The sequence below is a fragment of the Uloborus diversus genome, chromosome 1 (assembly GCF_026930045.1).
Source record: "Uloborus diversus isolate 005 chromosome 1, Udiv.v.3.1, whole genome shotgun sequence".
NCBI classification, from domain to species: Eukaryota; Metazoa; Arthropoda; class Arachnida; order Araneae; family Uloboridae; genus Uloborus; species Uloborus diversus.
The window spans coordinates 121,195,955-121,212,400 of NC_072731.1; the positions used below are offsets into that span (position 1 = coordinate 121,195,955).

The 16,446-nt window shown below is 33.2% G+C and overlaps 1 protein-coding gene across 1 annotated transcript in view; it reads right to left on the reverse strand.

The window, feature by feature from the left end:
* LOC129234585 (guanine nucleotide exchange factor DBS-like) overlaps positions 1 to 15,988 on the reverse strand; it is a 226,753-nt gene extending 210,765 nt beyond the window's left edge. The window contains exon 1 of the mRNA XM_054868612.1: positions 15,873 to 15,988. The gene's annotated coding sequence lies outside the window, so the exon portion shown is untranslated. The remainder of the gene's footprint in view (positions 1 to 15,872) is intronic.
* Between the last annotated feature and the right edge of the window lie 458 nt (positions 15,989 to 16,446).

Genomic DNA, 16,446 nt, shown 5'->3' on the forward strand with positions numbered 1-16,446 from the left:
ATATCCTTTCATTGTAATTATTGCTTACAAAAAAAAAAAAAAAAAGATTGTCACCCTTATTGTTTTGTAAAAATAATTTAGATTCACCTTATGTAGTAATGAAGTAATATTTGCTTGAACGGCATTGGTTTTAAAACGTAAAAAACAAGCGAAAAAAAATTCCCTTTTTTAGACAAACTTCAATAGGTTTTGCTATTTGTATAAAGAACAAAAATAGCAAACGCCGCCGGCCATGGTGATTACATGAAAAAGTGGCCATTGAAAAATTATTTGTCAATCGCCACCTCAGAAAACAAATTATGTAATATATTAAAAGTGTTTTAGTCATTGCTAAAATATTTTTCATAAAAATGAAGAAGTAGCATATATAAACTAAATTATTATAAAATTTTATTACTTACCTTAATTAATGTATTTAGGATTATTAACTTCAACAAATTACTGATTTTATAATATTCAGTGCTTTGAATAACAAAATGTGATACTAGTTCAAAAAAGTGGTGACTAATAATATTGTTTCAGAAACAGTTATCGGTGATTAAAGAGCTTCCCTGCTTTGTCCTTTACCTTTACTTTTTTTTTCATAATCACAAAACTCATATTTTAGTTAGGTTTTTCAACAGAACATTTACACACGTGTTAGGAATAAATTTTAAAACAATCCAACTAGAAATAGCACAAATGCAGCATTGGCGCCAAACAAAGCAACCCAGACAAAATCAAAGACGACAACCAAAGCGAAGGCGCTATCTATGGGTCGTTGATGAAAAATGCTCGCCATAGAGGGTGAAAAAACTAGATCATAGTTAATGGTTTGTGAGAAGCTGGTTACGATGTTCGGTACTGGAAAAAGGTGGAACACACTTACTGTAGTTCACTACTCTTTTGCTCTTCAAAAGGGAGCGTTCCATTTATTTTTTGACTAAAAAATAACTCATGACACACGTTATATTCCCTCGTTGTTGCTTGGATTTACGCTTTTACAAGTCTGGGGAGTTCGAGTATTTGGAGCGTAATTAAATTCTGCGAGAAAGTTCTGCGAACAAGTGAAACAAATTAAGCTTCGTTCGAAAAAGTGAAATGTGTTTACGGAATAATTAAAAGCTAAGCGTCTGGATTAATTCGCTTTTGCATTTACCCACGCAAGTTTGAATAATTAAAAATTCAACTCTTTAATTTTCCACATGTATACGAATTCGCTGTTCTCTTAATATCTCCAGTGTTCGTGTTTATTTAAAGTGATAAATTAAACCTCTTTAGTATCACGAACAAGGTGTTCTTTCTACAGGCAATTTTATGAAATTTCTCGCAGCAAAAACAAGATAATTATTCTGTAAGCGATATTTACATTTTAAATCGCCTAATGTCATGGCTGGTCTCTTTTTTAATTAAGGGGGTTCTTAAATTAAATTGGTCTCTTTTTTAACTAATTAAGGGGAGTGATAACCTGTGACTGAAGAGTTTATTACATACTCTAATATAAATATTTTAACAGACTTGCAGGCCGGAAATAATAAATTCAATTTTAAATTTTTATTTCGGTAAATATATATATATAATAGACCCTCGGGTTTATTTTCCGCTGATTTGATTATACGCGGTTTAAGATTTTAAACTTTTATTTTATTTTAAGCAAATGAATTTTGATTTTCCAAGGATGCGGTATTGCAAACATAAAATATTCCCCTGTTTTAATATCCAAGTTCCTGAGACTGCAGATAACCCTTAATAAACTGCTTTTTGGAGTGCTAATGAGCGAGTTTGCGCCACTGGAGACATTTTTTCTAATTGGTTCCAGAGTTCTTTCCAGAAATAAGGTTATGAAACACACAAAATTCAGAGCCCACTAGGAGAAGAGCTTTCAGATGTGATAAAAAAGAACGAAACCAACGAGGAAACCGACATTGATGACACACAACAGAAAGGTTTCACCCTACAATTTTCGAATGTTCTTTGTTAACCTATCCGCTTCGGGCCACCCTCTTCTACGTCAATGCTTGTTAATGTGTTATTAAACTCAAAAATTTCCTTGAAGCCCGTATAATATGAAATTTCAAAAACCGCGCGATAGCTGAAAATAGGGTCTAAATTTCTAAAAACTATGCCGCACCTCTAAAAATAGAAATAGGAAATCATTGCTTGTCATCAATCATTGCTTGTAAGTTAATAATCGTCCTTATTCGTCTGAAAATGTTACTTTAAATTTAAACACATTACCATGCGTTATAATATTATCTGATATATGTAAAATTCATAAGAAATGGTTTGACGTCAGTAAGTTTAATCTAAGATGCAAAACAGCCATCAAAACATTGCACGCATTAGAATAACTTCTAAAGTAAGAAATATCGTCTGCTTTATTTAAGTGAAAATTTAAAAGAGTAGGCCTATTGAAAAAATGAGGTAAATCTCTACATTTAAACAATTGGTTAAATATAAACGGTTTTCCTGCTATTTAGCGAAGCGTTAAACATTAATATACATACGTATTTCTGTTAATTTTATTTTTGATAAAATGAATTCAGTAGATCCTCGTTTTACGTAGGGATTACGTTCTACGAAAATGCGGCGTAAATCAAACCGCATAAATTAAAGATTAATAGTAGTGTTTCAATAGGAGTTAGGTTTCATAAATGAAAACAAAATACTTCATTGAATTGATAGATAAATATCTTTACTAATATTATAAAGAGAGAGGGTTGATTTGTGTGTGTTTATATGTTCGAGGTAATCTCCGGAACCACTGCACCTATTTGAAAAATTCTTTCACTATATGAAAGGTGCTTTCTTACTGAGTAACATAGGCTATAATTCGAAAAAAAATCCGTTCTTTTTTTACTCCAATTTAGGCGCAAATTTCACGTAAATTGCCTATTATTGGCTATTAAAGGGGTGAAAAATTACTTGCACATATTAATATTATATATTGTTGAAAAGAGTAGAATTTTCCGCGTTCTAAGCAATTTGTTTCAATGCTCTAACGTCATTATGACGGGAACAATTTGCGTTTTTATCTCGAACTTTTTTAGGCTTAGCTGAAATTTTGGCAATACTTTCCACATTAAATCTATCAATAAAAAGTGAAGGAATCGTCCTACAGTTTTTTTTTTTTCACTCCATTGGAAAAAGCGACATTTTTTACTCCAGAAATATCTCGACCTATGGTCGAAAAAATAACCTTCTATCACCAAAGAAAAAAAGTTACAAGCCGTTAAAAATAAAGTTCGAATAAATCTAATCTCCATTAAAATTACTGATGTTTTGTTTCGCATTGCCATGGTTACGTCTTTTAGCTTCGCTTCATTTTAATTTCTTAAAGAACCACAAACTTGGCGCCGCAGAATTATAAGCAATGGGAAATGTTCTCGCCAATTCTGCATATTTTACGATCTACGTTATGATAATTCCCCCAAACAATGTAGAAATTGCGGGAAGAGCTTGAAAACTAGGAGTCTTAGCAATTTTCCCAATTGTCGCCAAATTTGTGGACGCCAAAGACCAAGGGTTAATGTACTACGGCCATGGCCTTGCTGATAGTGACAAAAGCAAACAGTTATAGCCCATAATTGACGATAGCGCCTGGTTGAGCATGATGGGCTACGTGACTTTTTTTTGGATTGTAGAGCCGCTTACTCTTCGTTGTGAATTCGCAATAAAATATACTTGCAATAACTATACTGAAACATTTATTACAACACACGAACGTAACATTTAACATAAATTTAGAAATAAATATGACTTAGAATGATCGAGATATTTCAGAATGAAAAGAATGTGATGCAGCAACGCTGCTTGACTTATCGCTACTCAGTAATCTTTTTGTTCCATCAAGAAACTTAAATTTTAACGTTGCCACTCACGCGAGCAATGAAAATTATAATAATTAAATTAAAGTTCAAGGCTCAGCTGCAGACGATAAGAACTACCATACTCCCCCCCTCCCCCCCATTGGACAAATGTCCAAAACTAAGTCTAAGTTGGTAGGGGAGCAATCTTAGTTATTGGTCTTTTAAATGTTCCTGATGTAGTTTTCACCTGAACAACTCTTACAGCTCCATCATCTATAGGAAAAGTTTCCATAACTCTTCCTAAACTCCATTTCATGGGATGTTTGAGATCTTCTTTTAACAACACCAGTTGTCCAGTTTTTATATTTGGGTTAGATGACTTCCATTTACTTCTCTGCTGTAACTGTGTGAGATACTCAGCACTCCATCGCCTCCAGAATCCTTCGCGAAGAGCTTGAATCAATTTAAATCTTGAAGTGTATGATAGCGAATTTTCTGCATGATAAGACTCAGGCATTGCTATAAGCGGTGCTCCAATCAGAAAGTGACCCGGTGTTAAGGGATCAAGGTCGTTTGGATCACTACTAAGAGGAGTTAGTGGTCTTGAATTCATACATGCTTCAAGCTGAATAATTAAAGTTGATAATTCTTCATAATTAAGCACTGCTGATTTACATACTTTGAAAAGATGTTGCTTCATTGATTTGATGTTAGACTCCCAGATACCTCCAAAATGAGGTGCACTGGGTGGGATGAAATGCCAGTTAATAAACAATTCTGAAGCAAAGTCCTGAACTGATGCTGATTTAAGAATTTCCATTTGACTGTATAAATAGTTTCTTGCACCTTTAAAGTTAGAGCCGTTATCAGTATATATGTCTGAAGGTTTCCCTCTTCTCGATATAAATCTTCTGAGGCACGCTAAGAATGAATCTGTACTTAGTTCGGACACAACTTCAAGATGAACTGCTTTTGTCGTGAAGCAAATGAATAAAGCAATGTATGACTTTGTGGTAACCCTTGTTCTCTTGAGATTTGGCTTCGTTATTATCGGCCCTGCAAAATCTATTCCCGTTTTGAGAAATGGTCTGGGAGGAAGAACGCGATCTTTAGGTAAATCTCCCATAATTTGGCACATGATTTTCTTCTTCATCTTGAAGCATGTCAGACAACGCTGAATATTTCTTCTGACTTTATCTCTTCCTGATATCAGCCAAAACCGCTGTTTAATGAGTGAGAGTACAACTTGTGTTCCTCCATGAAGAGAGAGTTTGTGATAATAATCTATAATTAAATCCGAAAGGTGATGATTTTTAGGAAGTAGCATTGGATGTTTTTGATCATTTGACATATTAGAGTGTTTAAGTCTGCCGCCAACTCTTAAAATACCGTTTTTGTCAAGAAAAGGATTCAATGATATTAAGGAACTTTTAGCTGGCAAACTCCCTTTAGTTTGAATTGCATGAATTTCCGATTTGAATTCTGAATCTTGGACCAACTTTACAATGCGAGTTGTGGCGTCAAGTAATTCTGATGTCTTAAGCGAACCTACTTTCCGATTATTTTTGTCACATTTTGCATTTTGAATAAATCGTACGCTATACGCAACTACTCTAGTAAGTTTACTCAGCGAAGAATAGTTATGAATGAAGTTTAACTCGCCTTCTACTTGATTAGAATAACTTGCCGTTTTCTCTGACACTTCTGAGATTTTTTCTTTTTCCGGAGCTGAATGGTTTTGTGGAGGGATAACTATTGGCGAATCTGAAAGCCAAGAAGGACCTTTCCACCATAATGAATGATTAAGAAGTTTTGAAGGCATGAGTCCTCTTGAGGCACAATCACAAGGGTTCTCTTTGCTTACAACGTGATGCCAGGCATCGACTTGAGTATTAGTATGAATTTGCGATATCTTATTAGAAATGAAGGATTTCCATTTATGAGGTTCGGAATTTATCCAATCAAGCACTGTTTGGGAATCCGTCCAAAAGAATGACTCATCTACTTGAATGGCAAGATTTTCAACTACATTCTTGTAGAGTTGGCTTAACAATACAGCTGCACACAGCTCCAAACGAGGAAGCGTTATTGTTTTTAGTGGTGCGACTCTGGTTTTCGCGGCGATTAAACTAATCTTGACTTTCTCGTCTTCAAATTCTGATCTCATGTAAAGGACAGCAGCAAAAGCCTTTTGGGAAGCATCGCAAAAGCCATGAATTTGAATACATTTTACTGCAGAATTTTGGATGAAGAAATGTCGTGGCATTTGAATATTTTCAAGTATCGGAAGCTGTGAAGCAAAACTTGTCCATTCTTTAAGGATACTGTCTGGGAGTGGATCATCCCATTTTGACTTGCATAACCATAATTTCTGCATCATAATTTTAGCTAAAACTGTAGAGGGTGAAATGAAACCGAGGGGATCATAAATTCTAGCAATGCTTGACAATAATTGCCGTTTTGTGGTGACTTTTTGAGCTGGATTTAAATGAATCGCAAATGTGTCTTGATTTGGATCCCACTGAATGCCAAGAAGTTTCACTGACTGATCTTCAGCAATATTTATAGACTGTTCTGTTCCTTTTAGTTCAGGAGGTAATTTTGAAAGAATACTTTGTTCATTTGATATCCATTTTCGAAGAGTGAATCCACCTCTTCTCATTAGATTAATTAAATCACTCATGAGATTTTCAGCTTCCTGAATTGAATCGGCTCCTGTTAATAGATCATCTACGTAAAAGTCCTTGTCGATAACTTTTGAGGCTTTAGGAAAATTCATCTCTTCATCTTCAGCAAGTTTTTTAATAGTTCTTATGGCTAAATACGGTGCGCAAGCAGTTCCGTAAGTCACTGTCTTCAATCTATAGTCTTCAATCTTTTGGTCGGGATAGATCAGTCTGGAGTTTGGGTCCAGCATGCAAAACATCATTTAGCGAGATGTTTGTTGATGATTTAGCTGATGCGTCGAACACAACTCTTAATTTTGTGGTGCTGCTATGTTCTCTAATTACTCCGTGGTGTGGCATATAAAAACACTTGCGATCTTCTACTATGATCTCTTCTGCTTGCACTAATTTCATGTGGTTTAAGGCTAAATATTCCCTCATGAAATTCTTGTATTGATCATACATGCTAGGATTTTGGATTAGTTTCCTTTCCAACGACAGAAATCGTGCAACCGCTTGATCTCTCGAATTTCCAAGACTTGGTTCTTCCTTGAATGGCAGTTTGACTTCATATCTTCCAGTGTCATCTCTAGTTGTAGTTTCTGAGTAAAACTTGTCACAGTTTGCGTCTTGAATGCTTAACTTTTCTTTCTGAGGAATAGATTCCAATTCTCAGAATTTCTGAAGAACTTCATCAATTTTTACACTGGAATGGCGACTCAATTTGGTATTTTCTGTACCTTCATATAATTTGGACGATACCCTTCCTGAGAGAATCCAACCTAACTTTGATTGAATAGCTGTAGGTGTGTCTTTTCCACCACTTATCTTGCGACCTTGAATTATGTCAAAAAATACATCTGCACCTAATATTATGTCTATGTTTCTGGAGATGTAGAAATCAGGATCTGCTAACTGCAAACTTTCAATGTGTGACCATTTATGACTAGAAATAAGGAAATTTGGTAATTTTGTAGTAAGTTCTTTAACTATTAGTGCTTTAGTAGAAAAGGTTTCTGAATTAAACCGTGGAGTAAAGTTTAAATTTACTAAGTAATTGGACTTTCCAGCAACTTGATTACCAGTTCCTATGTCTAAGTGATTAGTTGAAAATGTTTTTAGATTAAGTCTATTACAGCATTCTTCAGTCATCAATGAGGTTTGAGAAACACAATCGAGTAAAGTTCTACACAGTTGCCAATGTCCTTGAGAATCCTTGACTTTGACTAAAGCTGTAGATAGCAGAATATTGCACGAATTATTCAGACCAGTTAAAGCTAGACTGCTGGACTGAGAATTATTAACTTGAACAGAATCACTTGACCTCTGTGCAGAATTATCGACTGAAAGGTTCGATTTGTATGAAGAATCATGAAAGAGAGTGTGGTGTCTTTTAGAACAATCTTTGCAGTGAAAAGTAACTTTACACTTCGAAGTATCGTGATTAGCTCTCAAGCAGTTAAAGCAAAGTTTATTCTTCGCTAGATTCCACCGTTCTTGAGTGCTCAAATTTTTGAATTCTGAACATTTGAACAATGCATGATCTAAATTGCACAATACACAACTTCTACGATTAACGTTTGTTACGGAATTATAGCTAACTGACTTCTTGGATTTCAAAAGTTCCTCTTTGGGATAGATTTCTTTGCAGGTTTTCATGCTTCTGGCATGCTTTTCTAAAAATTCAATAAATTTCTTATACGATGGAATTTCTTCATCTTCTAATGTGAGCTCCCGCTGTTTTCGGATATTATCATCTAAGCGTTTTTCGAGAAATTGAATAATGATTAGTTCTGAAAGTTTGTCTAACTCAAATCCCAACGTTTTTAGATTACGAATTGCTTCATTGCAAAAATCCAAAATATCCCGAAGAGATTTAGAAGTCATCAATTTGACTGGTTTAATGCTAAATATTTTCGAAACTAAAGCATATGATAACTCTCTTTGGTTGTCATAACGACTAATTAACGTTTCCCAAGCTTGAGAATAATTATTTTCTGTGATAGGAAAGCCCTTTATTAGTCGAGCAGCTTCTTCTGTAACTGATGCATGCAAGTATTGCAATTTTTGTAGTTGACTTAAATTAGAATTATCATGAATAGTCGAAATGAAAATTTGTTTAAAGCTAATCCAATTACTTATATTTCCGTTAAATGCTGGAAGATCGAATTTAGGCAAATTTATGCTCGTACTTGTTTGAAAAGGTCCACTTCACGATGGTAATGTAGACCGATTATCTTTCTCAAAGTCAAGCTTAATTTTTTTAATTCTGCTTTCAATATCGAACTGAAGATTTAGAATTTTATCTGAATATTCTTGGCTAGCTTCTATTTCATTTTCGAATTCATCCATTTCTTCGATTAAGTTTTCAACTTCTGCATCAGCGACTTGAATTTGATTTAGCTTACTATTTAATTGCAGCTTGAATGTGCTTAAATCTTCCACAGTAACGTCTTCATTATTTAACTGCTCAGAAATTTTATTCAGTAGCTTAGTTGTTACCGCACGAATAGTAGCTCGTTTCTTTTTTGCTTTTTCATACGCAGATGCAGCTTTCGAAGTCATGGTTTATCACAAAATGAAAGATAGAATGAGAATAAATAGAATAGAATGTATCTATATCATGCAATAAAGTTTAATAGAATAGAATGTATCTTTGGTTGTAAACCAGGGTTAAGAACCTTTTCCGAGAATTACAACAAAATATATCAACATTCAAGAATGATTTTTCTGATAAACGTTTCTTATACACTTCATTCAGAATAGAATATAAACCATTTCAATGAATAAAAGACTCAGTTTCATTTATAGCACAAATGAATTAGAATAGTAATGTTCATGGGAATTTGTATTCGAATATGAATTAAATGTCCGTTATTTACGTTTTATGCAATGTCCTACATTTGCATTTTTCATTACAAGAGATTTTAAAATATCGTACCTTATGAAAAGGATTCCATGAATCATAAACGAAACAACAAAATCCTCACTGGTGGCTCCAAAAATGGTTGAGCATGGCGGGCTACGTGACTTTTTTTGGATTGTAGAGCCGCTTACTCTTCGTTGTGAATTCGCAATAAAATATACTTGCAATAACTATACTGAAACATTTATTACAACACACGAACGTAACATTTAACATAAATTTAGAAATAAATATGACTTAGAATGATCGAGATATTTCAAAATGAAAAGAATGTGATGCAGCAACGCTGCTTGACTTATCGCTACTCAGTAATCTTTTTGTTCCATCAAGAAACTTAAATTTTAACGTTGCCACTCACGCGAGCAATGAAAATTATAATAATTAAATTAAAGTTCAAGGCTCAGCTGCAGACGATAAGAACTACCAGCGCCAAACCCCCAGTTAATAACCATGGAAGTATTGAAGGCCATTGCCTCGAGATTTTGGACTTTTTTATTTAATCACACATAAGACAACATGAGAAAGATTTTCAGCGTAAAGAAAGGAAATACACCACTCAGAGTATCCGAGGTTATCGAACCCACGTTTACCGGCATTTGAAGCGAAGTTTCTACCACAAAGCCACGAAGGCCCCCAACGCATAATGAATGAGGCATAATGAGTGATATAGTTTACATTTTTCTTTGCCAAAGAAAAAACATCCGCTTCACTTGCAAAAGGTCTGGTTTCCGGTAGCGAGGTCGCTTGGCGCGTTAGGCGATGTGCAGTTCAGTCTAGAATTATTGCTGTAAAGCAACGTAAATGAAATTCATTGTTTTGGCGATTTGTTTTGGAAGAAAATAAACTTTTGATTTGTTTTTATCCGAGTGAAATGTACGACATTTTCTTCTTTTTTTCTGACGATGATTTTTAAATGTTCTACTGGGTCTTTTTTTTTTCGTTAGACGGATGGATTATGGGAGCGTGGTTGCTGGGTGAGTTTGGCGATAAGCAATAGAGTTGCGGAACTATTTTTACGTTTGAAAAATATTATTTGATGTCTTTTTTTGTTTATTTGGCGAAATATTTTAAATATTTTAAATTGCAGTAAAAACCGCTTCACTCGCTAAATGGAGTTTTAAAGTAACTGTAAATATAATTTAACTAGCTGTAGCCGACGCGCGTTGCTACGCCAACAAAAAAATACATCATTATACTGATTTTCATGACAATCGGTTGAACGGGGCAGAAGTTGCTACTCTGCAGTGCCACCTGGTGGCGAGTGGCTTCAATGAGCATATTATGCACCTCCTCCGTGGAAAAATACACACACACATATATATATATATATATATATATATATATATATATATATATATATATATATATATATATATATATATATATATATATATATATATATATATATATATATATATATATATATATATATATATATATATATATATATATATATATATATATATATATATATATATATAGCAATTTTCATAATAATCGGTTCAGGTATCAAGTGAAGCCGTGACTATATTCAAATTTCGTACTCACGCAGTTTGCAAGATCAATCAATCGCTAAAAATATCAAATAGAAAAAGTTTTAAATCCCCCCGTTGCATGAAAAGCCATAAAACAATAAAGAAAGAATTTATTTGTTCAAACTCAAGAAAAATGGCAACAGCTAACTTCTTATCAATTCGGAACTCCAGCGCTCGAATACGCTACCTTGCGGTGATTTATAAAACTGCGTCTGCACCTAAAACATTGCCACGTTGCGCATCACGTGTGTCTGTTGACGTAAACACAGGCAGTTTGTTCTGAGTATTTATTAACGCAATCGATGTGTCTTAGTTTGCTTTCAGCTACAGAAATTAATTCGTCCCTTAGTAGTATTCTCGAGCTTCTCAAAATAATGTTAGTTTTTCTTATTTATTTCAAAAAAGTATTAAATGGTGGAAGCGTAAACAAGAAAACTCTGGATTAACAAAATTGGATAACGTTATACCAGGTAAAATTTTTTATTGTTTTGTATGAATTTGTAAGAATATGAGTTTTTTTTAATCTTAAATTAATTAAACTTACCATATTTTACAGCATCATTTAGTTGGAATGGACAGTATGCAAAATATTTTCTTGAATATATTATCGTAGAACAAAATGAATAACCGAGAAAGAATTTACTTTATTCCTTTTATTCTCAGCTGAAAGGTTTCGCCAAATTTGTTTAGGGTTATAGTAGTTTTAGTATTGTGCAAGCAAAGTAGCCTTGGCGAGTTTTCGCGTTTTTAGTTAAACCATTTTTAATTTTTATCATGAGTGGAATAAAATGATAGTAAGATTACAGAATTCGATAAGTAAAAAGAAATAATGGTCAATCAACTGAAAAGAAAACTACCACCATATATAAAACTGTGAGTACACATTTTATTTATTTTGTTCTGAGTGAATTTGAATAAATATCAGTTTTTCAATTCGATGAAAAAAAACGAACTTAACAACATTGAGTGGACACTTTTCTTTAACCTAATTCCACATAAATGATTTAAATAAAATTTGTTACTACAGTATCCTACTGAAATAGACAGTATGCAAATAAATTTTCTTGAAAATATTTATCGCAGAACAGATTGAAAAGTCCAGAAAGAACGTTAAGAATTTGAACAATAAAAAATAAAAGTTCGCCAAAAATCTGTTTATAGTGTTATGGTTTTAAAATTATGTGAAAGAATAATGTATCTTGACAAGATTTCGCATATCAGGTAAATTATTTCCATGACGAATGAATTAAATGCATGATTTCTTTGGATATCCAATCATATAGTCATAGAAATAAATTATCTAGTGTTAAACGTTACTCTTGACAGTCTGCCACGTATGTGCACTATGTGACAAAAATGTCAACAAATGCTGGAAATGTCGCGAAACTGAACTTAATATGTACTAATGTATAGAAAAAACGGTACAAAATGAAAATGCCGTTCGAAGCGAACCAAAAATTTATGAATTCCGAATTCAACATCGTGAAAATGGCTGCTTCAGAACAACTTACTGTGTGTTCTACATTAATTGTTTACTTTCGTAATACTTTTTGGTTTCTAATCTCTTTCTATATGGGTCAGAATATCCACAAGACTTTGAAAAATCTTTTCAAACGAATAAAGCGAAAAAATCATACATACGAACAAAAATCACAACACTTTTAGCATTTTCTTCGCTACCACATGCGTTTGTTTTAGTTTTCAATTCCGCCATTAAACAGTGACTGCAGTGCCCCCTATAGTTCGTTGGAGTTGCGAATGAGATCTTTCACGCAAATTAATTTCTGCAGCCGATAATTTTATTCGTATTTATCCAATGGATTGTGACTTAAATTGGAATAAAAAAGGAACTATCGATCGGATTTTTTTCGAACTGATCTATAAACATTCCCAGTACCAAAAATAACAAACGGTGAAAGTTTCAGCCAAATCTGCCGGGTAGTTTTTGAGTTCATGGATGACATACAGACAAACATTCATTTTTATATATATAGATGATTTGACGAAAAGTTTTAAATTCCGAAGAAACTTTAATAAGTTTTTTTTTTTTTGAAATGGTGTGCTCGCATTTTATACAAAATTTTTTTATCATTTTACATCAAAGGGGGAGGGGGCGTCAATTTTTTTTTATTCAACAGACTTCCATTAAATATTTAGCACGGGCATCGCTGTGCGGGTACTGCTAGTAATTAATAAAGCTCAAAAGAAGATTCCATTTGAAATATTTATACTTAATAAACAACTGTTCGAATAAATGACTGAAACAAATAGCAAAGTTCTGTAAAACTTTGAAAAAGTAAATTATTTTTTTAAGAACTGAACGAACATCATGTGAAAGTAATTTTGAGAAACTTAGTTTACTTTAACCACTAAAAAGTTCATTTATTTTATGAAGTTCAAAACAACGAAAGTATGTTTCAAAATTACTAGAAACGAGAATTTGTAATATTTTACTCAATTTATAGCAATTTTTAACAAATTACACAAGTACATTTGGAAAGAAATCGACAAAATCTGTTCGAACTGAAATTTTGATTAAAGCAAAAGAACACAAAATACTGAGTTTCAAGCAACACATAAGGATTATTACTGACTCAACAGCGCATGAGGCAAGCAACGTTGTGCAACTAGAATATGGCGTAAAATTCTCTCATTAAATTGATAAAATATCCTGTCAATTTAAGACGCCATTCTGAGTCATAAAATCTGGAAGGTTCATCCAAAGTTTGTTTCCTTAATGTTTTTAAAGAAAATATATTTTTGGTAAAACAATTTAACAGATTAAAGTTTGATTCCTGGAATTCTGTTTTAACTCTTTCGATTAATTATCTCAGTATTGATGATGATTCATAATGTTAGCTAAGAAGATAACTCAGCGGTACAAAGCATGATTCATTTGGGCAAAATAACTTATACTTTTACTTAATATTTATTGTTGCCATCTCGTAAAACACAATGAACTCACTCCTTTTGGAAGTTTTCTCTTTTAATTTCAAAGGAAAACGCTTTTGGTAAATAACCTAGACTTTCACTTTATTTATAGCCACGCCAACTCATCGCTGAGTAATGACATGACTCATAGCGTTTAAAACCAAAATGATTTATTGGTTTGTGAACAATTTGTAACTGACGAAACGCATTTGGATAAGCATAAACAAAGGAAATCAAATGATTTTGACATAGATTTTTTAGCATTTTATGATATTTAATTTATGAGACTATTGAGAAGAGATAAAATGGAGGGAGTGAAGACTTGCATTCATGAAGGAAAGCCCCAAGCCACTTGATAGATTTTTTTAAAAAAACCTTGGAAGAAATCAGGTTTCTTTCGCTAGTTTCACGCAAAACGTGTCAACCATTCGTCGTTGTTGAGTCACGTGACTTGAGCTCTTTGCCCAAGCTTTTGCTTAGCCAAGGACTGGACTTGCTCACTCCGGTTACTAACTCCTGCTCTAATGTTGAGACATCATCCAAAACAAATGAAAACAAAAACATTTTGGAAAATAGTTTCAAGCACGTTAAGATGCTTAATTGATGAAGCATCAACCAAACAAACAAAAGCAAAGCATTTTGAAAAATGTTTTTAGCACGTAAAAGATACGAGTATTTAATTGCCAAGACATCAACCAAACAAAATTCTCATGTAGGTTAAGCCAAGAAGAATTGTCAGAAGTCAGATTGGTTTCTTTTTTTCTACCAAGAGAAGTTCTTCCTAATTTAAAGAAATTAATTCTCACTGCAAATAAGAATGTGGTATTTTACCTAACGAGATTTCCTGTCAATAAAACACATTTGTATAGGTTTACGAAAAAATCCCCGATCGCCGATCATTATTGTTTTAGTTGGATACACATAAACTCAAAGAAAAACACTTTGATCCAATTACTTTGATTTTCAGCATGCAAACAACATCCTTAAAAGGAACAAAAGTAACTTGAAACCAATTGTACCATATTAGTTGAACACTAACTAAATGAAAAGAAATTTTTAGGGCCACTAGACTTGAGATATGTGAAAAAAGAAACATTTTTGGTTTTAAAAAGAACTTATACACAAAAGATACTTTTAATGTGGTTAAAGCAAATTTAGCACTTACGTTTATAGTTAGGGAAATGAAACTCAAATACTTTGGGACAGTTATCCTAACATTTAAAAAAAAATACATTCCTTCGAACAAAAAAGGAAAAATATGAACAAAAGCATTTACCATCTTTTAAAAGTTGTCAATTCATATTTTTATAATTATATTAAAATTAAAAATTTAAAACTTATCCTATTCACAACATGTATTACAAATCAAATACATCACTCACGACATTAAAACCATGGTCAATAGTTTTAGAAGAGTTTTGTCATCATTTTTACGAGGCGAATGACTTAGTTCTCTTCTCAATTACGTTTTCTACTAAAAATGCTGTCTATGCAGTCGATTAAAAACTGGATTAAACATAAGAAGATGACCTTTCACAAAAGAGACAATAAAATGCATATACTAAGGTAAAAACTGTACAGGTGTCCCTAGTATAACATGATTAATTCATACCATGTAGTACTGAAACCGTGTTATACGAGACTTTTTTTTTTAAATAATTTTTTTTTTCAGTGCTTTGAACAAGCACAAAGCTCAATATTTTAAAATTCGTTTTATATTAAAACCGTGTACTGTTAAATTCAAGTCATCACGGTATCGCCGTCAACCACGGTACAACCGTGTAATATCGAATCCGTGTTGTGCAAGTACTGTGTTATGCGCGGGACGCCTGTAGATATTTTAGTGGTTCCTGTGCTTATACTAACTGATTCATTCACAAAATTTTCAACTGGATTTTACACACAATAACTATTATGCATTATTGTCCCTTGACATAAAGCCAATCTAATGCACAAACCATAACATGTAAGCAAGCAGAAGCACACAACGTTCAATACAAAAATAAGGATTAAAATAATCGCTTACCGTTGTCGCTGTTGCCAGCTTCTTCACATGAATATGAATCCGAACAGCTGGAATCGTACGAAGAGCATCCCGCTGATGTTCGAGGATATTCCGTGGTACTATCGTCTGAAGGGGTCCACTGGGTAAATCCCTCCCTCAAAGAAGTTCCATAAGCCTCCACATTAAGAGTACTGATCAAGACTGAGCCATTTTTCTTGAAATTTTCAACAAAGTTTTCGATCTGAGTCTCTATTTGGTTGTGGTAAGATAGCAATGGCATTTTAATTTTATGCTCACATTATTCCGCGCGTTGCAAGTGCAAGGATGGTTTAGCACAAGAACTTACAAAATCAAAATTTGCACGAAAAATCAAATTGATACCCAGTTTTTTTTTTTTTTTTTTTTTTTTTTTCAAGAAAGTTTAACGATCGTTAACAGTGTTAACAGATCATGGCAGTAGCAGCATTTAATAGACACAATATGAAATAGCAGTTACAAATCCAACTGTGCTCAAAATACTCGTGTAGTAGTTCTTAACAGTACAGTTACCTAATTAACGTTTGCTTTGGCAACTGAGAACAGTCTAACTTCAAGT